The following is a 22,577-nucleotide window of genomic DNA, read 5'->3' on the forward strand; positions in this document are numbered from 1 at the left end:
AGAATATGTTTTGAAGTATAACTATTTTAGATTTGATGATGAATACTACCTCCAAACGAATGGAACATCGATGGGCTCCACATTCGCTCCGAGCAATGCTAACCTTTATGTGGGTCTATTTGAAGAACGTTTTGTCGATAATGAAAACGAAAACCCATTTTTGAATAAAATCCTGAAGTGGCATCGATATATTGACGACATTTTTTTGCATATGGGAAGGAACTGAACAAGAGCTGTCAGATTTTATGGCACTACTCAATGACATTGACCCTAATCTCAAATTCACTATTGAAAGTGACACTCAACGCGTTCATTACCTCTATGTGGATTGAGAAATCAAATGAAACCCTGTTTACAACTCTGTATAGAAAAGAAACGGACAGAAATACTCTATTACAGGGGGACAGCTTCCACCCTGAGCCATTAAAAAGAGGACTTCCAAGAAGCCAATTTTTCAGACTGCGCCGTATATGCCACTCCACAGATGATTATCTAGAAAAAGCAGCGGAGATGCGCATTAATCTAAGAAGAGGATATTCGCCACAATGTGTGGATGAAGCTCTTAATTTGGCATTGGGAAAAACACGAGATGAATTGTTACAAAAAAGACCCACTAAAGCAAAAGAACACTCTGTAATGTTCACAACCACATATACTTTGAATTCGCGAAAAGTGGGAGGTGTGGTCAAGAAACACTGGCATATTTTATCATTGGACCCAGCTTTGCCGGCTGAATTTAAAAATCCACCACTTATTGTGTATAGGAGAGGTCGCAATTTACGCGATAAATTGGTTCATGCCAACTGCCAGCCACAAAAGGAAATCAGCCAGGCTCTTTTACGCCCTCTACCAAATGGTAGCTATAAATGCAGAGGATGCGCACAGTGCAACAATATGATGAAGTGTGAATATTTCTGCCACCCCCACACAGGAAAACAGTTTCAAATAAATGATATCATTACGTGTACCACTACCCATGTTATTTACATTATTAAATGTCCATGTGGGCTCTGCTATGTCGGAAAGACCTCCCGCTCTCTCAAACAGAGAATTAGTGAACATAAAAGTTCAATCAGGCGAAACGACAGGGATTATCCAGTCGCAGTACATTTTAATGACATAAAACATGACATTTCTACCTTTAGATTTTGTGGAATAGAGAAAGTCAAGATATCAGACAGGGGAGGTGATATTAACAATACTCTGAGCAAAAGAGAATGTTTTTGGATTTTCACCCTCCAGACATTATTTCCCAAAGGACTTAATGATGAAATGCCAATGTATGTTATGTTGTGAATATGAACATGAATTATGTGCCTGTTTAAGATTACTCTGATGTTTTTTGTATGATGTACCCAATGATTAATGAGAACTTGCTATGTCCTCATTGTGGTTTTATGGACGTATTCGATGCATATTATTTATACACCTTTGTAGTGTTTGTGAAATGCCTATTGTTATGTTTGGTAGCACTTATTTATTTTTCCTTTGCCTTCAACCCCTTTCCATGCGTGGAACGGATGGGGGTGGGGCTAGGTCTACAAAGAGGTGCTGTTTACAGAAAATTCACAAAAGCTCTGACGAAGGCCGTTAGGCCGATACGTAAGCTTATTAAATATCAGTGATACTATCAAGAGCAGTGTGTGGTTTCCTTTTTCCTTCATCCTGTTTCAACTCTTGCCATGCACCTCCAATAAGATTACTCAGATGTGCGAGTGCCTTTTGAATTTAGCCTACTTCTTAGCTGAAATGCCTGTGAGAAGTAGGCTATGCGTGGAAGTCAGGAGATGCTAAACATGTTTATGTTAATTAACGGTCAATTACAGTGAGACCGGCAGTTATGCTTGACAATCACCGGCTGACAAAATTTTATGAACGCCACAGCCCTAGACTCAGATATTATTGTTAGGTTTTCTTTACTGAAGTGTCTATTAATTGTCCAAGCGTACGGCGCTTCCAACTCTATATTGCTGTACAATTTTAACAAATGCCTTAGTATACATAATTCCCAAACATTCTAGGAATTTCTGAAAACGTGAAAATGACCATCTACAGTAGGTGCTTGCTTGTCTGGGGCTTTGGTGACAAAACGGATGGAACTGTGATAGACGGCATCCAATTTGTTGAGTAGAGTGTTGGAGGCTATTTTATAGATGACATCGCCAAAGTCGAGGATCGGTAGGATGGTCAGCTTTACGAGGGTATGTTTGGCAATTTAATTTTGGATTGGAGATGCTTAATGTGAGTCTGGAAGGAGAGTTTACAGTCTAACCAGACACCTAGGTATTTGTAGTTGTCCACGTATTCTAAGTCAGAGCCGTCCAGACTAGTGATGCTGGACGGGCGTGCAGGTGAGGGCAGTGATCGATTGAATAGCATGCATTTAGTTTTACTTGCATTTAAGAGCAGTTGGAGGCCATGGAAGGAGAGTTGTATGGCATTGAAGCTCGTCTGGAGGTTAGTTAACCTCTATGAGCTAGGTGGGACGCTTGCGTTCTTCGCTTGCGTCCCACCTACTCAACAGCCAGTGGAATCCCGTGGCGCGATTTTCAAATACCTTAGAAATGCTATTCCTTCAATTTCTCAAACATATTACTATTTCACACCATTTTAAAGACAAGACTCTCGTTTATCTAACCACACTGTCCGATTTCAAAAAGACTTTACAATGAAAGCAAAACATTAGATTGTCAGCAGAGTACCCAGCTAGAAATAATCAGACACCCATTTTTCAAGCTAGCATATAATGTCACAAAAACCAAAACCACAGCTAAATGCAGCACTAACCTTTGATGATCTTCATCAGATGACACACCTAGGACATTATGTTACACAATACATGCATGTTTTGTTCAATCAAGTTCATATTTATATCAAAAAACAGCTTTTTACATTAGCATGTGACTAGCATGTGACTAGCATTCCCACCGAACACTTCCGGTGAATTTATTAAATTACTCACGATAAACGTTCACAAAAAACATAACAATTATTTTAAGAATTATAGATACAGAACTCCTTTATGCAATCGCTATGTCCGATTTTAAAATAGCTTTTCGGTGAAAGCACATTTTGCAATATTCTGAGTAGATAGCCCGGCATCACAGGCTAGCTATTTTGACACCCACCAAGTGTCACTCACCAAACTAAGATATACTATAAGAAAAATTGGATTACCTTTGCTGTTCTTCATCAGAATGCACTCCCAGGACTTCTACTTCAATAACAAATGTTGGTTTGGTTCCAAATAATCCATAGTTATATACAAATAGCGGCGTTTTGTTCGTGCGTTCAAGACACTATCCGAAGGGTAAAGGAGGGTGACGCGCCCGACGCATTTCGTGACAAAATTTTTTAAAATGTTGCATTACCGTACTTCGAAGCATGTCAAACGCTGTTTAAAATAAATTTGTATGCGATTTTTCTCGTAAAAAAGCGATAATATTCCGACCGGGAAACCCTGTTTTAGTTCAAAGACGAAAAAATAAGAACATCTTTGCAGTAGGTTGCAACACCACCCCATTTGGCAGTTCTATCTTGGCGGAACATTTTATAGTTAGGGATTCAGACACGGCTAAGACATCCGGGTTGGCAGAGTGTGCTAAAGCAGTGAGTAAAACAAACTTAGGGAGTAGGCTTCTAATGTTAACATGCATGAAACCAAGGCTTTTACAGTTACAGAAGTCAACAAATGAGAGCAGCTATGGAGTGGGAGTGGAGCTAGGCACTGCAGGACCTGTATTAACCTCTACATCACTAGAGGAACAGAGGAGAATTAGGATAAGGGTACGGCTAAAGGCTTTAGCCTAGCACGTTCGGAACAGAGAGTAAAAGGAGCAGGTTTCTGGGCACAATAGCATAGATTCAAGGCATAGTGTACAGACAAAGGTAAGGTAGGATGTGAGTACATTGGAGGTAAACCTAGGCATTGAGTTATGATGAGAGAGATTTAGTCTCTAGAGACGTTTAAACCAGGTGATGTCATCACATATGTAGGAGGTGGAACAACATGGTTGCTTAAGGCATATTGAGCAGGGCTAGAGGCTCTACAGTGAAATAAGACAGTAATCACTAACCAGGACAGTAATGGACAAGGCATATTGATATTAGAGAGAGGCATGCGTAGCCAAGTGAACATATGGGTCCAGTGAGTGGTTGGGCTGGCTGGGAACACGGCGATTCAGACAGTTAGCAGGCCGGTGCTAACAAGCTAACATTTAGTAGGCTGAGGCAAAACAAGCTAGCAGTTAGCAGACCGGGTTAGCAAGCAAGCGGTTAGCAGTCCGGGTTAGCAAGCAAGCTAGCAGTTAGCAGACTGGGGCAAGCAAGCTAGCAGTTAGCAGACCGGTGCTAGCAAGCTAGTAGTTAGCAGACCGGGGCAAGCAAGCTAGCAGTTAGCAGACCGGGGCTAGCAAGTTAGCAGAAGGGCCTTGGGGGACGTCGCGATGGAGGTAATTCTGTTTTTGCCTCTTCGTGCGATGACGTTGATAGACCAGTCGTGGATTAGTTGGGTTCCAAGTGGCTCTAGGTAGCTAGCAGGCCGCAGTTAGCGGACGTCACGCCTGAGGGGCTTGTTGGAATCCTTGGGCAGATTATGTCGGTATTCCAGTCGTAGAGGATCGTCGGGGTTCCGTGCCCTGTACCGTAGTAGAAGGGGGTCTGAATATTGTATCCCAGGATTGGGCTTCGGTGGTAGCACAGGAACCCTGGCCGGGCTAGCTTCAGGCTAATTGGTGCTTGCTCCGGGATGGAAACGCTAGCCAGGAGTAGTCACCCGGTATTGCGGTTAGCTAGTTGCAAAGATCCAGATGAAAATGTTCAGAGTTTGCGGTAGGAATCCGGGGATATGGAGAGAAAAAAAAAAATAGGTCCGTTATGCTCTGGTTTGAGTCACGTTGTACGAACTGACTAGAGCTTTCCAAGCTAAAGGTTAACTGATGACCGCAAGCAGTGGTTTGCTGATTGATAGCTGGTAGTTAGTTAGCTGGCTAGCTTCAGTTGATGGATTCCAGATCTGAAGTAAATAGAAATACTTTAGAAAAAAAACAGATCCACGCCACATTGGGTGAGGCGGGTTGCAGGAGAGTATTTAGAAGTTGAGGTTTAGGAAAATATTTTTAAAAGATATGCGAAGAAAAATATGTAAAATGATATACAAGGGACACGACAGGACAAAGACAAAGACATCTGACTGCTACGCCATCTTGGATGAAAAAATGTCAAAGTATATGAACAGATTACATGTTGCTAAAATGTTGTCAGTTCCACTTTCAGGCTTAAGCAGTGTGTTTATTCTCTTCATAGACCCATAGTTTAGGGCCACAGGATTTATCTCAAGTAACAAATGTTGCCGTTAGACCGGGAACACATCTGAGTAGGAGTCACAGACACCCCTCTCACATCTCTGACACTCATCCCGAAATTGACGGCAGAACCTTTGATCTGAAGAAATACTGGCTCTGCCAAGTAATATGGAGAGAAATCAGAGCCAAACAGAGAGAGAGAAAGGAAGTGGATGAAGGAGGAGAAGAGTAGGGTAGTTGGTAGTCCTGGGGCTATCACCATGCTGTGAATAAGTATGTACTGTATCTGCACACAGTGCTATCTGGACCACCTTTTTATTCTGTTTCCATAGTGACACACACACACACACACACACAAATAAGCACACACGCACACACCCTAAGGCGTCCGTCCCTTCTCGACTGATGTTTTCCACTTTGACCGCATCAATATATAAACACGTGAGATTATGAAGCCATTTCATCTGACTGGTCTGTGGTCAGATGATGCCGGGAGCGGCTACGTCAGTGGCTTCTGGCTGTGAGTGTCTGCAGGACAACTCTGTCATCCAGCGATCAGAGCATTGCCTCTGATTCCAAGCACTGCTTGGACTGTGATCCAAGGCCAAGAACCCAGGAAGACACACAGCCACATGTGAAACAGTATTTTAAATGTTTTTGTATTTATTTGCAAAATGAGGTAGGATAAGGGAAGTAAGGCAATATATAGGCCGTGGTGGCGAAGTAATTACAATATAGCTATTAAACACTGGAATGGTAAATGTGCAGAAGATGAACGTGCAAGTAGAGATACTGGGGTGCAAAGGAGCAAGATAAATAAATAAATACAGTTTGGAGATGAGGTAGTTGGATAGGCTATTTACAGATGGTTAGTTGGTGCAGTACAGGTGCAGTGATCTGTGAGCTGCTCTGACAGCTGGTGCTTAAAGCTAGTGAGGGAGATATATAGCATGAGGGCCTTTGAACTGGTATTGCTAGGATACAATACACAAGGCATTCCTCCATTCACTTTAGACAATAGTTTGGAACAAATGTATGATGTTAGTTTATATAGAGTTATTTCTTACTGTTTGCAGATCCAAGGATAGATCTGAGAAGTGTCTGAACAAAATGCAACTACAGAATTGGTGCTAACGTATCTCTAATAGGACAGCATAGAACCAACTGCAAAACTATCAGTCCTACTGTATGGTACTGTACTTAGTTTGCAATTGTTGAGAAAGTCTGTCAGCAGCTCCCGCATAGGGACTTCTAGAGCTAAGTGGGAAGATTTCACTCAAGCAGAGTCACGATTTCTCTCCTTTGTCCAATGGAGGGCCACACAATGCAGGTAAGCTGAAAAACACTGGTTCTGTCAGACACAGCTCGGATGTGTGTGACGGGCCTGTCAGAGGTTGGTTGCCTAGCAACATGGGTACTGTTGGTCAGGTTATGCAAATATCCCTACTTAACTCCAATGCCCTCAGTGATGTCAGTCTTTTCTTTCCTGAGTGTTCCATCCTGAGGCATTAGGATTAGTTAAAATTGGTTAAGACTGTCTGAGAACCCTTGCGTTTAAAAACACACAACATAAAACCATATAAAACAACATGTACAACATAATAAGTGCAAGTACGATAGTAAGTGCAAAATACAAGGTCAATGACAATCAGGTCAGCAAAGTTAACACACTTAACCTGTTGGGGCTAGGGGGCAGTATTTGCACGGCCGGATAAAAAACGTACCCGATTTAATCTGGTTACTACTCCTGCCCAGTAACTAGAATATGCATATAATTGTTTGATTTGGATAGAAAACACCCTAAAGTTTCTAAAACTGTTTGAATGGTGTCTGTGAGAATAACAGAACTTATTTGGCAGGCCAAAACCTGAGAAGATTCCAAACAGGAAGCGCTCTCTCTGACCATTTCATGGCCTTCTTGATCATCTCTAACAAAAACAGGGGATCTCTGGCATGACGTGACATTTTCTAACGCTCCCATAGGCTCTCAGAAGGCGCCAGAAAGCTGAATCGTGGCTTTGCAGCCCATGGCTGAAAAACATTACCGCATTTTGATAGTGGTCGATCTGAGGACAATGGGACGGGGCGCGCGTGCCCGAGTCGACTCCATGTTTACTTTCTCTCTCTTTGAACGAAAACCACCACTCCCGGTCAGAATATTATCGCTATGTTATGAGAAAAATCGCATAAACATTTCTTTTAAACAGCGTTTGACATGCTTCGAAGTACTGTAATGGAATATTTTGAATTTTTTTGTCACGAAACGTGCCGGGCGCGTCACCCTTCTTTACCCTTCGGATAGTGTCTTGAACGCACGAACAAAATGCCACTATTTGGATATAACTATGGATTATTTGGAACCAAACCAACATTTGTTATTGAAGTAGAAGTCCTGGGAGTGCATTCTGACAAAGAACAGCAAAGGTAATCAAATTTTTCTTATAGTAAATCTGAGTTTGGTGAGTGCCAAACTTGGTGGGTGTCAAAATAGCTAGCCATGATGGCCGAGCTATCTACTCAGAATATTGCAAAATGTGCTTTCACTGAAAAGTTACTTTAAAATCTGACATAGCGATTGCATAAAGGAGTTCTGCATCTATAATTCTTAAAATAATTGTTATGTTTTTTGTGAACGTTTATCGTGAGTAATCAGTAAATTCACCGGAAGTGTTCGGTGGGTATGCTAGTTCTGAACGTCACATGCTAATGTAAAAAGCTGGTTTTTGATATAAATATGAACTTGATTGAACAAAACATGCATGTATTGTATAACATAATGTCCTAGGAGTGTCATCTGATGAAGATCAAAGGTTAGTGCTGCATTTAGCTGTGGTTTTGGTTTTTGTGACATTATATGCTAGCTTGAAAAATGGGTGTGTGATTATTTCTGGCTGGGTACTCTCCTGACAATCTAATTTTTTGCTTTCGTTGTAAAGCCTTTTTGAAATCGGACAATGTGGTTAGATAAAGGAGAGTCTTGTCTTTAAAATGGTGTAAAATAGTCATATGTTTGAAAAATTTACGTTTTGGGATTTTTGAGGAGTTTGTAATTCGCGCCATGCCCTTTCATTGGATATTGGAGCGGCGTTCCGCTTGTGGAACATCTAGATGTAAGAGGTTTTTAAGGGAACCAGATTGGTTTTCAGATCAGAGAAGCATACTGATCTAGAATCATGAACCGTTTGGCCACTGGTTAAATGGCTTTACTCCTGTATTTGTATTTATTATGGATCCCCATTAGCTGCTGCCAAGAACTCAGTCCGGTGTTCCACCTTGAAGGGCACACATTTATCTTGAGCGCCTCTCTGGGGATCAGGAGGGGGCGTTTAGTCATTACTCTCCCGCCAACTCTGCTCTGAGATCAGTGTGAGGACTAGCGGTCTTGGGGTCTCGGGGTCCCAGAGGCACCTTGACTCTCCAACTGTGGATCAATGGTGAGACTATTAACAGCTAGTTGTTGAGGCCATGCAAGCTCGCTAGCTGGAGCCATGTCCCACAGTTGACTGCAGCCTGCAGACATTGACCCCCAGTAAGAGAGTGTTAAAACGGGGTGGGTGCTTGGTTGTGGATGTGGATATGCAAGGCATGCACAATCACTCACCCCTCTTTCCAATCGATTGGCCAATCATTTTATGTTTCCTATCAAAGAGCTAGCTGGAGATGTGTCGTTAGTTATTCTGCATAGCGATGGCCCTTTGGATAGGGGGAGTGTTCTAGGTCCCTTGTATTTCCACTGTACAGGCTGGGAGTTCTTATTGATTCAGCATGGCCAGAGATCTTTACTGGTGTTGAGCCCCACATTAGCCTGCTATATACACACACATGCAGGCACACACACACACAAATGCATGCAGATGGACGCAAGCAGGCACACATACACACACGCACCCCTCACTGCCCCTATAGAGACATACAGTATGTAGCCACACATAATGCACAAGACTATGAACACAAAAAAATACACTGGCTCCATTCACGGCCTTGAAAACACATAATTCAAGCATGTCCTATAACAGATAGGTACAGTATTACTAATTCCCCCCTGTTGCTTTAGGGTGATTATCAGTCTACTAATGACAAATGGGTCAATCAATGTCGCAGCAGAGATAAAATAAAGGAAACATGGGGAGATTGAGGATGTAACGAGTGCGCTGAGAGTTGGGAAGCAGGTACAGGAGTGAGTGTTTTAATAAATAAACAAAACAATAAACACAAACAACGCACCGACATGAAACATAGTCAATAACACCTGAGAAAGAACCAAGGGGAGTGACAGATATAGGGAAGATAATCAAGGAGGTGATGGAGTCCAGGTGAGTGTCATGAGGCGCTGGTGTGCTTGACGATGATGACAGGTGTGCGGGATAATCAGCAGCCTAATGACCAAGGGGACGAATCCGGGGATCAGGAGCGGATCGGTCACCTCTGCTGAAGCGTGGGAACCTGTCACGCCGGCTGGGGTGCAGGAACCTGACAGACCGGCTGAGGCAGGGGAGCCTGGCGATCCGGCGGAGGCATGAAAGCCCAACGAGCCAGCTGAGGCAGGGGAGCCTGGCAATCCGACTGAGTCATGAGAGCTTGAAGAGCCGACGGAGGCAGGGGAGCCTGGACATCTGGCTGAGGCATGACAGCCTGTAGCGGCTCCCGGACCCAATGTCAATTACACTGACACAAAAAAAACACACCCTGATGCTTCCCTTAGCTGAGGTGTTATTCTGTAACGATTGCGCTGAGAGTCGAAAAGCAAGTACAGGGAGTGAGTGTTTTAATTAATAAACACAAACAACACACCGACATGAAACAGAGTAAATAACACCTGAGGAAAGAACCAAGGGGAGTGACAGATATAGGGACGATAATCAAGGAAAGGATGGAGTCCAGGTGAGTGTCATGAGGCACTGGTGCGCTTGAAGATTGTGACAGGTGTGCGGGATAATCAGCAACCTGATGACCTAGAGGCTGGAGAGGGAGTATACGTGACAGGGGATCAATCACTCCAAAATGTATATTATTTTATAATAACATGAGAAAAGACTAGTGTCTTAAATTATAGCACTCAAAACAATGAAATTAACCAAAAAAGGATGCTTGACACTTATCCTTTTACCTATTTGCAATGTGATGAGCAATTTATCAAACCTTGTATATTTTTATTAAATCTCTACACTAAAATTAGCAGAAGGCTTAGATAATTAGGTAGAGAATTAGTCTATTCTTTGTCATAATCAATCCATCCATATTTTTTATTTTGCATGGAATAGAGCATTACAGTACGTCAGCACGTCAAGAGTCGATTTCCCGCCAGACCACAACAATTCCCATTGCATTATTGTGTCTTAATTATTTTTTTAACCTTTATTTAACTAGGCAAGTCAGTTAAGAACAAATTCTTATTTTCAATGAAGGCCTAGGAATAGTGGGTTAACTGCCTTGTTCATGGGCAGAACGACAGATTTTTACCTTGTCAGCTCTGGGATTCAATCTTGCAACCTTTCCAACGCTCTAACCACTAGGCTACCTGCCGCCCCATCATATTAAATGAATATATACAGAGAGATTTATTAACAGAATAAGTATTTTAATACCAAATGGTAAACATAAGTTTGCTTTACAGAACCATTTGTTTTTTCAGTTCTACATCAAATTTCCTGCAATTCTTTACATTTAGCCATGGGGTGGGGGATACATTTGTGCAGTTTTAAAGCTCATTTCTTGCAATTCTACATATTTTGCCATGACTTATGCCAGGTTAATATCATATCTGAGTGAGCGTGACTAACAAAATCAATGGGGGCCCTCTGGAGGTCAGGGCCCCTTGGCATGTGCACTGTGTGCCCGATCGGTAATTCGGCCATAATTACTACAAGTTTAGCTACATTTTTTTTAACTGACATGGGCTAATTGAGTTACTGTCAGTGAGTGACATAACAAGAGGAAAACTGTTGCAACTAATCTTGGAAATTGCATCTTTATTCTAACTCTCAACAGTAAGTTGAAACCCCGACCTCTGTGTCCTCATACGTAGCTACAGTCCTGCAGCAGACAGTTTGGAACTCACAACAAATACTGCATTTGATTCATTAAACGCACCTCCAAAGAGTCTATTTATGCTATAGTAGCTATACTCAAGGGTGAAAGTAGATTTAATTTCTTCCTGGTACATGACTCGTATGTGTGCAAGCGCTTGCGAGTGCAGGAAAAAAATGTATGGGCCTAATCATAGAATCCCTATTAATTCGATAGGATCTAGTCATAAAGATTTGTCATTTAACTTTTAAAATGTATTCAGTTTTATAGTGGCATAAACACAACCAGTCAATGACTTCAAATGGCTCCTTTACTAGGCTATCTGTGCACACTCATCCACTCGCAACATATTTCCAGCCTCCAAACAATGTTGAACGAATGGAAAGAGACATCTGTTACAAAAAAAATCCTTAAAAGTGTAATGACATTCGCCGATTGTCATTAGGTCCAGAATTAAAGCGTCTGCTGTTCGCGCACGTCTCGGTGTCAGCCACTCATCTTTGCCTTGGCAAAATCTCAGTGTTCTCGTCAAACCACATCACATTTTGGAGCGTATACCACTTGTTTTCAAGTCCATTCTCAAATGTGTCATGCCTCTGACATGCGGCAATTATAAATAATGGTGTCATGGTCTAAAAAAATGTTTTACATATTTTTGTTATTATTGTGATAGGCTGATCTTTTACCGGTACAGTGTACCTCCACTATTTATTTTGACTGGAAGCCATCTTAATTTATTTCACCCCTGATTAGGGACGGATAAAAATGTACATAATGGTTACCTGGAGGAAAATAGGAGAGGGTCATGCTTTTTCAATTTCAGTCAAGGGGAGGTTTAGTCTTTTTTTAATATAGTGTTTAATGTTTTAAAATTAGTTAAATCGATGTGTGCCTGATGCCACCCATCATCTCTGACTCACTAGGTGCGCAATATCATATAGCGTGGTCTCAATCAAATGATCCATTGCGTATAGGCTATGAAGTGCATGCTCGGAGAAGCACAGTGCAAAGTTATATTTCTAAGATAGCTGCTGGGATGGTGTAAACACAAATACACACACAGCAATGGATATTCCAACCCTGAGCCCTGGCCTGCTCTGCTCTTGTTGATCCAAAACGTTTTTGTGTGCTGCCTAACCAATGCTGTGCTGTGTAGGCCTACGGTGGCAGGTCAGGAGGAGAGTCAAAGACTTCTTCCGAAAATCATTTTTGATTAGGCCTAGTCCCAAAATGAACTATCTTGCTCGCAGACTAGCCTATAGCCTATGTTCTGTTCAGTTTGAGAAGGACAGCGTGAAGATGAGGAGGATCACTATTACCACCACACTACTACCCTGGGGCGGCAGGGTAGCCTAATGGTTAGAGAGAGAAATAAGATTATTTCATTCATTCAGATCTAGGATGTGTTATTTTAGTGTTCCCTTTATTTTTTTGAGCAGTGTATAACAATCTCATCATCTAGACAAGACTACTCGCACTGTATCTGCAAACTGTTGGCTGGAGCATACGTGCCAAGTGATTTTTATCCACAACAAGTCAGTTTGCTGGAAACACACCACTGGTGGGAAAATGCAAATATAGTTTTTTATATTTGAAGGAAAATCTGTCACCAATTGGATGTAAACCTAGCTAATGACTGAGAAATGTGGTTGTCCCACCTAGCTATCTTAAGATAGCTGGCACTATTTCCTATTCTAACTGACAGACAATCATATCTGTTCTAAACAATACATTTGTATCTGAACGTTTTGTAACATTACATGTTTCTGAATAGGCCCATGTTGTCTTTGCAATACTCACTCTAAGCTCCACTTTTTATTGCTTCTGGGTGCAAATTGACATAATGGTTAGATACTGTACTGTTATAATGGCTTCCAGGGATTTCAATTTGGTGAGATGTTTAACATTGGTTGGAAACACCAAAAAATAATTGCTGTTCACTCTCGAGATGGGAAACTTGTAAGGTATGACCAATTTATAACCCTTTATAGTTTAACACAAGGGTGTCTAACAAACAGCCCGTGAGTGGGTCCAATCCGGCCTGTGGCTGGTTGGAGTTTGTGTGTGTGTGTGTGTGTGTGTGCACGTTCATGAGTGTGTGCCTAATCCTTTGTGGTGGCATGTGTCTGGCGTTACTCTGATGATTAAAGTAAAGTGGAGGTCAGAGCAATGGGCAACCTGCTTCATCAGTGTCTCTCTCCTGTGAGTGTCAATGTCGCTCTTACTCCCTCTCAATGTATCTCTCGTTCCCCCTATTCCTATCCCCCCCAGCTATCCCCCTCTGCTTTCCATATTCCTTCTATACCTCACACCCTCTCTCCATCTCCTCGCCTATCCTCCTCCCTCTCTCCCCACCTTCCCGTCCCTCCCCTCTCGCTGAGTGACAGCTCAGGGAGGGTAGGTGTCAAAGACACAACCTTCCATCTCCTCCCAGCTTGACGGGAGGATACACGCCAGATTTGCCTTTGGAAAAGCAGGGGGAAGCAGGCTCTAGTCACTAATGTGATGTTTTTCCATGCTACTGGCATTACAAGTTGGTGCAGGACAGGTAGGTATGTTAGCAAGTGAAATGTAAAACAGAAAAATTGTTTACAAGACCAAATTATGCTACTACATACTAGTTGATTAAGCTACATTAAAAGTATCAAAGTGTGAGGTGACATTTATTTTCAGTGCAGTGAAATATGTTTCTATAAGCTCATGTGACATACATAGATGAGCGTAAAACCACTTAATGACTAGACAAACGATATCTATACCTGAGGCCTCCATTGAAATCAAACCAAATACTAACTCAGTACCAAACACATATATTTATTTGACAGGAACATTGCACATTACTCAACACTTCTGTAAATGTGCCAGATTTAGCCAAACAGCGTTATTTCCATCTGTTGTCCCCAGGCAGGTAGTTACAAATTTGCGCAACCGTGCCATTCAAACAAGGCTACAATGAAAACTAAATGGGACTGTAGTGACTGTGTTGGCATCAAAATCTGGGGTGTGAACTTCGTTTCTATTTAAGCATTGATTGACATGGTAATGGTCCGATAGTATTTGAGAAAAGTTGAAAAAAACGGACCCCTCTGATGCTGTACGTGAAATTGCTATGTGTCATGACGTAACATACAGCACGCATAATGCAACTCATTCTGTGTCATACAGCCTCTCTCCACCAGGTGTAGTGCTTCTCTCGCAGATTAAAACAAGAAAGGTACAGGGTGTCAAGAGGTGAGTGTAGCTGGTGCATGGAAGTCAGGCGCAGGAGAGCAGAGATGAGTGGTCAAAGCACTTTACTTAGGCAATCATAATAACAGAACGCAACCACGTCACAAAACAAATGCCCAAAGAACACGTAAGGCTGCCACAAAGCATGGGTATAAAACAAACCCGGCGCAAACCAGCCGGAACCGTGCCAACCTCGACAATAAACAATTCCACACACAGACATGGGGGAACAGAGGGTTAAATACACGACAAGTAATGAGGGAAATGTAAACCAGGTGTGTGGGAAAACAAGACAAAACAAATGGAAAATGAAAGGTGGATCAGTGATGACTAGAAGACCGGTGACGTCGACCACCGAACACAGCCCGAACAAGGAGAAGAACCGACTTCGGCTGAAATCGTGACACAGGGACAGGGTAAGGGGGGATACCTAGTCAATTATACAACTGAATGCATACATTTTTGCGTTATTACTGCAAGCCATCATGACCCTCAAAAGCTGTTTACTTCTGAAGAACTTTAGCGCTGCCCTAAAAACCCGATTCAAATTGTGGTTTACAATGGTTTTCATATTACATTTGACCTGGAAGTATTACATTTTTTGTGCGCTAAAATAAGGTCAATTGTACGTTAAAACACGATGTACAAAGTGCTTTAGCTAACTATAAAACATTTATGAAATTGTGTCAACTAAATACACATAAATCAGCTGTGGAAGGGTTGGAAAAAGCAATCCCTAGCTGATTCAGTTGAACCTCAGCCATAAAAGGGATACAAAATAAGGGCTGAAGGGCCAACAACAAATGAAAGAACCCGGAGCCAGGGTGGCAATGACCACCTGTCTCAGTCGTGCCATGATGAGAGACAGAGAGTGAGGGGAAAGATATAGAGACATAAAGAGAAAGAGAGACCTTCGGTTGTCAGCCAGCAGCTACTCAACCGTTACTCCATGTCTTCTCTGGCATGTAAGTGGACTTTCTCCTGGCTTTGAACATGAGAGAGAGAGAGAGAGAGAGATGGGGTGAGAAAGGAAAAGGTTGAAAGCAGAAACACTCTCTCAGCGCTTTGGTGACCTGTTGCAGATGTAGTGCTTTCATACTGTGGGGGTCGGCTTGTCTTGACATGTCCAGTGACAGAGGGGGTGAGGGGAAGGAGAGAAAGGGAAAAGAGGCCCATGACTGGGCTGTCTTGGAATGGTTTGGTGTGGTATGGATCAGTATGGTAAGGTATGGTCTGCTAGGAGTGTTGTAGTTCTCGAGACCACAACTTGAGTGTCTCGGTCTTGTCTTTTGTACTCGGTCTTGACTCGGTCTCTGACAGTGAGGACTCTGACAGTGAGACCAGCTGAGTAAAAAACTCATAATTATCAGCTTCCATTCAGTCAGCGTAAAAACCGCTTCGGCATGCCAAATATATACACTCCATTCTTGAAACAGTATCTTGAAACCTCTTACATCTAGACGTTCCGCTAGCGGAACACCTGCTCCAATATCCAATGATAGGCGTGGCGCAAAATACAAACTCCTCGAAAATCCGAAAACTTCAATTTTTCAAACATATGACTATTTTACACCATTTTAAAGACAAGACTCTCCTTTATCTAACCACACTGTCCGATTTCAAAAAGGCTTTATAGCGAAAGCAAAACATTAGATTATGTCAGCAGAGTACCCAGCCAGAAATAATCAGACACCCATTTTTCAAGCTAGCATATAATGTCACAAAAACAAAACCACAGCTAAATGCAGCACTAACCTTTGATGATCTTCATCAGATGACACTCCTAGGACATTATGTTATACAATACATGCATGTTTTGTTCAATCAAGTTCATATTTATATCAAAAACCAGCTTTTTACATTAGCATGTGACGTTCAGAACTAGCATTCCCACCGAACACTTCCGGTGAATTTACTAAATTACTCACGATAAACGTTTACAAAAAACATAACAATTATTTTAAGAATTATAGATACAGAACTTCTTTATGCAATCGCGGTGTCCGATTTTTTTTAAATAGCTTTTCGGTGAAAGCACATTTTGCAATATTCTGAGTAGATAGCTCACCATCACGGGCTAGCTATTTTGACACCCACCAAGTTTGGTACTCACCAAACTCAGATTTACTATAAGAAAAATTGGATTACCTTTGCTGTTCTTCGTCAGAATGCACTCCCAGGACTTCTACTTCAATAACAAATCTTGGTTTGGTCCCAAATAATCCATAGTTATATCCAAATAGCGGCGTTTTGTTGTGCGTTCAAGACAAAAAATTCAAAATATTCCATTACCGTACTTCGAAGCATGTCAACCGCTGTTTAAAATAAATTTTTATGCCATTTTTCTCGTAAAAAAGCGATAATATTCCGACCGGAAGTGGTTGTTTTCGTTCAAAGAGAGAGAAAGTAAACATGGAGTCGACTCGGCATGCGCCTCCAGTATCATTGTTCTCAGATCGACCACTTACAAAATGCGCTAATGTTTTTCAGCCAGGGCCTGCAAAGCCACCATTCAGCTTTCTCGTGCCTTCTGAGAGCCTATGGGAGCATTAGAAAATGTCACGTCATGCCAGAGATCCCCTGTTTTGGTTAGAGATGATCAAGAAGGCCATGAAATGGTCAGAGAGAGCGCTTCCTGTTTGGAATCTTCTCAGGTTTTGGCCTGCCAAATGAGTTCTGTTATACTCACAGACACCATTCAAACAGTTTTAGAAACTTTTGTGTGTTTTCTATCCAAATCAAACAATTATATGCATATTCTAGTTACTGGGCAGGAGTAGTAACCAGATTAAATCAGGTACGTTTTTTATCCGGCCGTGCAAATACTGCCCCCTAGCCCCAACAGGTTAATTGGATTGAGGTCTGGGCTTTGACTAGACCATTCCAAGACATTACATGTTTCCCCTTAACTTCTTAAAGTATAGGGGGCAGTATTTTCACGGCCGGATGAAAACGTACCCAAATTAAACTGGTTACTACTCTGGCCCAGAAACTAGAATATGCATAGTATTAGTAGATTTGGATAGAAAACACTCTGAAGTCTCTAAAACTGTTTGAATGTTGTCTGTGAGTATAGAGTCTCCCACAGGACTTTTGGTGACACCAAACGTGTTTGCTTATAAGAAAAATTAAGCAATGGCTTTTTTCTGGCCACTCTTCCGTAAAGCCCAGCTCTGTGGAGTGTACGGCTTAAAGTGGTCCTATGGACAGATACTCCAATCTCCGCTGTGGAGCTTTGCATCTCCTTCAGGGTTATCTTTGGTTTCTTTGTTGCCTCTCTGATTAATACCCTCCTGCCTGGTCTGTCAGTTTTGTTGGGCGGCCCTCTCTTGGCAGGATTGTTGTGGTGCTATATTCTTTCCATTTTTTTAATAATGGATTTAATGGTGCTCCGAGGATGTTCAAAGTTTTCGCAATTTTTTATAACCCAACCCTGATCTGTACTTCTCCACAGCTTTGTCCCAACCTGTTTGGAGAGCTCCTTGGTCTTCATGGTGCCGTTTGCTTGGTGGTGCCCCTTGCTTAGTTGTGTTGCAGACTCCGGGGCCTTTCAGAACAGGTGTGTGTATACTGAGATCATCTGACAGATCATGTGACACTTTGATTGCACACAGGTGGACTTTATTTAACTAATTATGTGACTTCTGAAGGTAATTGGTTGCACACAATATTATTTAGGGGCTTCATAGCAAAGGGATACATTTGCATGCAACACTTTTACTTTTTTTTAACATTTTTAAAACAAATCATTTCACTTCACCAAGTTGGCCTACTTTGTGTATGTCCATTACATGAAATCCAAATAAAAATCCATTCAAATTACAGGTTGTAATGCAACAAAATAGGAAAAATGCCAAGGGGGTGAATACTTTTGCAAGGTACCGTATGTCTATGAATACAGATGCATACATGGAAAAACAGATAGTCCAAAAACACATAAAGAGGAAGTTTTCAAGTGTCTGCCTTATATCTTGGAGATATAACAAAGACCAGGAAGTTATGTTTAATTTTTTTGGACCCATATAAAAAAAGGGCACTAAACAACTTTCGTATACAATGAGTGCCTGAAATCAGTGTGCTTTGTTCATTGGTTGTGTGGTGCATTGGCACAGAAACCTGATGGTGGAAAATTCGTTGCATATATTTTATATAATTATAAATGTGGCATCAAATGTTGAAAATCAGATTTCCCCCAAGCTGATCATTGTCTTCAGCCAGCTCTGATTGTAGCGTAGGCCTAATGAAACAGGCAGGGAGAGGGAGGGAGCTTGTCCGTGGTGGTCAGCGAACCCTCAACCTTCTGGCCCATAGCCATGCATGGCATCGATTGTAGGTAGGCAGGTAGGCGTATATAAACACAGGGTCGGTACAATTATTGTTATTTGTGGTCGTAAACATTATTTTGAGTTAACCTCACTAGGGGGTGTGGGACGCTAGCGCCAACACCCAGTGAAATTGCAGAGCGCCAAATTCAAAAACAGAAATACTCATTATAAAAATTCATGAAACATACAAGTGTCATACATGGGTTTAAAGATAAACCTCTTGTTAATCCAACCACGGTGTCATCATTACAAACAGTTAGCAGCCAAGAAGAGGAGTAACAAAAGTCAGAAATAGCGATAAAATATATCACTTACCTTTGATGATCTTCATATGGTTGCACTCCGAAGACTCCATGTTACACAATAAATGTTCGTTTTGTTCGATAAAGTCCCTCTTTATGTCCAAAAACCTCCGTTTTGTTGGTGTGTTTTGTTCAGCAATCCATTGGAAAAAAGCGCGGTCACAACAGACAGATGAAAAATCTAAAAAGTACAATAAAGGTTCGTAGAAACATGTCAAACAATGTTTAAAATCAATCCTCAGGTTGTTTTTGTCATAAATAATCAATAATATTTCAACCTAACAAAATCTTAGTCAATAGAAAAGGAGAAACAAGAAAGGCACACTCCCGATCGGACTCATGTCTGGAAATTTCCACTGTCCACTCATTGAAAGTGCTGTATCTCCCTCATTTTTCAGTGTAAAAGCCTGAAACAATGCCTAAAGACTGGCCAGATGTAGAAGACGCCATAGAGATTGTGAACTGGGTCCTAAGTCTTTGTATGTTGGATAGGCTTTCAATGGAAAAACAGCCTTTCAGAATAATAGTACTTCCTGGATGGATTGTCCTCAGGTTTTTGCCTGCCATATCAGTTCTGTTATATTCACAGACACTTTAGTGTTTTCTATCCAAATCTACCAATTATATGCATATCCTAGCTTCTGGGCCTGAGTAGCAGGCAGTTTAATATGGGCACGCTTTTCATCCAAAATTCCAAATGCTGCCCCCTACCCTAGTGAAGTTAATTATATGAGAGACGAGGGTGTGCAATTTATTTTACAGTACAAGGGTAGGGTCATGTGAAAATATTTTTATGTTCGTGAGGGGGGTGCATTTTTTTATAACACCTTGAATTGGACCAGACCAAGGCACATTTGCAGACCAGTCATAGTATGCATTTTGTCAATATTTATAGGCATTAACAGATGAACTGAAAATACGGCCTTCTCATGTGTTGTTTGTCGTGGATAATCATTCTCCCAAGTCATCCTATAATGAATGTAGTTACCAATACGCTCACACATGCCCAGTTATTCAGGCAAGCTTACCGTGCCTTCTCGACTCTCAACGAGCAGCCTCGCTGCGGTGTAAAGTACTTAAGTAAAAATACTTTAAAGTACTACTTAAGTAGTATCTGTACTTCACTATTTATATTTTTGAGTTTTACTTTTTTATATTCATAGTTTTACTTTTACGTCACTACATACCTGACTTCATATTTACAACTAAATACTTTTGGACTTGTACTGAAGTATCATTTTACTAGGTATCTTTACTTTTACTCAAGTATGAAAATTGGGCACTTTTTCCAACTGCTGCGCACACCTAAAACCAAGAACGCATTTTTTTTATTTGTTGTCAATGTTATACTGTCTATGTGGTCAAGGGGGAAAGAACACTTTTGACAACAACCGAAGCATCTTTGGAAAGAGCAACATTTCAAACATTGGCACACTCAAGTGCATAGGGACTCCAAAATCATAATTACCAGGGAGATTGACGATGGAGTATCCTAGATATTAAATCCGAAGAGATCAAATACACATCAAAACCCTGTGAGACAACAGCAAAACCACTGAGCAGAGAAACAAGAGCAAGGAGAACGAGGGAGAGAGAGAGAGAAGACAGCGGGAGAGAAAGAGAGAGTAAATTGCTTCTTTTACAGCTACAGAGGTCTGTGCGGTATTATGGAAATGAGAAGCTAATGGAATGCATCCTTTTTATACTTTTCTTTTCACCTTCCCTCTGTCTTCTTTTTTCTCTTGTAAGTAAATCTCACACTACCTTGCTCCTAGGGCCTATGGAGGAGAGATGACGAATGAGTAAAAAACAAGGCAGCAGCATAGCATCAGCGCTTTTTCTGTTCTGCTCGGAGAACAACCATCATGGGAAATTGGAATCCACACACATGAGAAACAGCTGAGAAAATATATGCATCAAATCTAATGTGAGAGGATGTATTAGTAGATGCTCTGAGGCAATATGAAAAGTGCTTTTCTGTGCAAAGGGAATGATGTACACTCAGTAGCCAGTTTACCAGGTCAGACCCCTTTTGCCTCCAGAATGTAGGGCAGGAGCCATCTCCTGTTTCTGAAGCATGAGACAGAGTCAAGAGTAGGATTATGTAGTGTTATGTATATTATGTATTTTCTTTGTTGTTTTGTTTCCTGTTTGGACCCCAGGAAGAGTAACCGCTGCCATGGCAGAGGCTAATTGGAAAACCCAATAAATACTACTAAGGGACCTAACATGTGCCAGGAAAACATTCCCCACACCATTACACCACCAGTTCATTCACACCATGCAAGATGGGACCATGGACTCATGCTGATTACACCAAATCCTGACTGCCAACAGCATGACACAACAGGAACCAGGATTCGTCGACAAAGCAATGTTTTTCCATTCGTCAATTGTCCGGTGTTGATGATCCCATGCCCACTGGAGATGCTTCTCCTTGTTTTTAGCTGGCAAGGAGTGGAACTAGGTGTTGTCGTCTGCTGCAATAGCCTATCTGTGACAAGGACCAAAGAGTTGTGTGTTCCGAGATGTCATTCTGCACACCACTGTTGTACTGAGCCATTATCTGCCTGTTTGTGGCCCGCCAGCTAGCTTGCACTCTTCTTGCCATTCTCCTTCGACCTCTCACCAACGAGCTGCTTTCGTCTACAGGACTGCCGCTGACTGGATTTATTTTGTTTGTTGCACCTTTTTTGGTAAACCCTAGACACTGTCGTGAGTAAAAAGCCCAGGAGGCTGGCCGTTTCTGAGACACCGCAGTGCCTGGCACCGACAATCACACCGTGCTTAAAGTCGCTTAGATCACATGTTTTGCCCATTCTGACATTCAATCGTGGGTTTGGCCGGCTGGATTTCCTTGTGCTTTAGCAACTCTTTGTGGTGGGCCGGACGCTTGCAAGTTGACTTTGGTTGCCAGCTGGACGCTGTTTCCTCCAAAACATTGGAGCGGGCTGGCTTCTAGGTTAAGCGAGCAGTGTGTCAAGAAGCAGTGCGGCTTGGTAGGGTCATGTTTCGGAGGATGCTTGGCTCTTTGGCAGTGATGGGACAAGACTGCAACTACCAATTGGATAACATGAAATTGGGGAGAAAAAGGGGTAAAAGTATTAAAAAAATGTCCCAGAAAGAAAAACACTACAATAGCGAATGGAGGTCACGTGTGGTAATGTTTTTAATATGCAAGCATAGGCAGCACATCTATAAGGCTAGGGGAAGCTAAGCTTTTCCTAAAGTAAATGCAATTAAATTGCCAAAATGACATTGCCTAACTAGCCTACTCCTGTCTATACAGAAATTCAAAATAGGCTACTAAAGCATGATTTGGCCACAGAGGATCATTAGCTTCTTTCAAAAATATATATTGTGGATTGTTTTAAATCGTATTGCCTACAGTT

This window comes from Salmo trutta, chromosome 30 (genome assembly GCF_901001165.1).
Source record: "Salmo trutta chromosome 30, fSalTru1.1, whole genome shotgun sequence".
NCBI lineage: Eukaryota > Metazoa > Chordata > Actinopteri > Salmoniformes > Salmonidae > Salmo > Salmo trutta.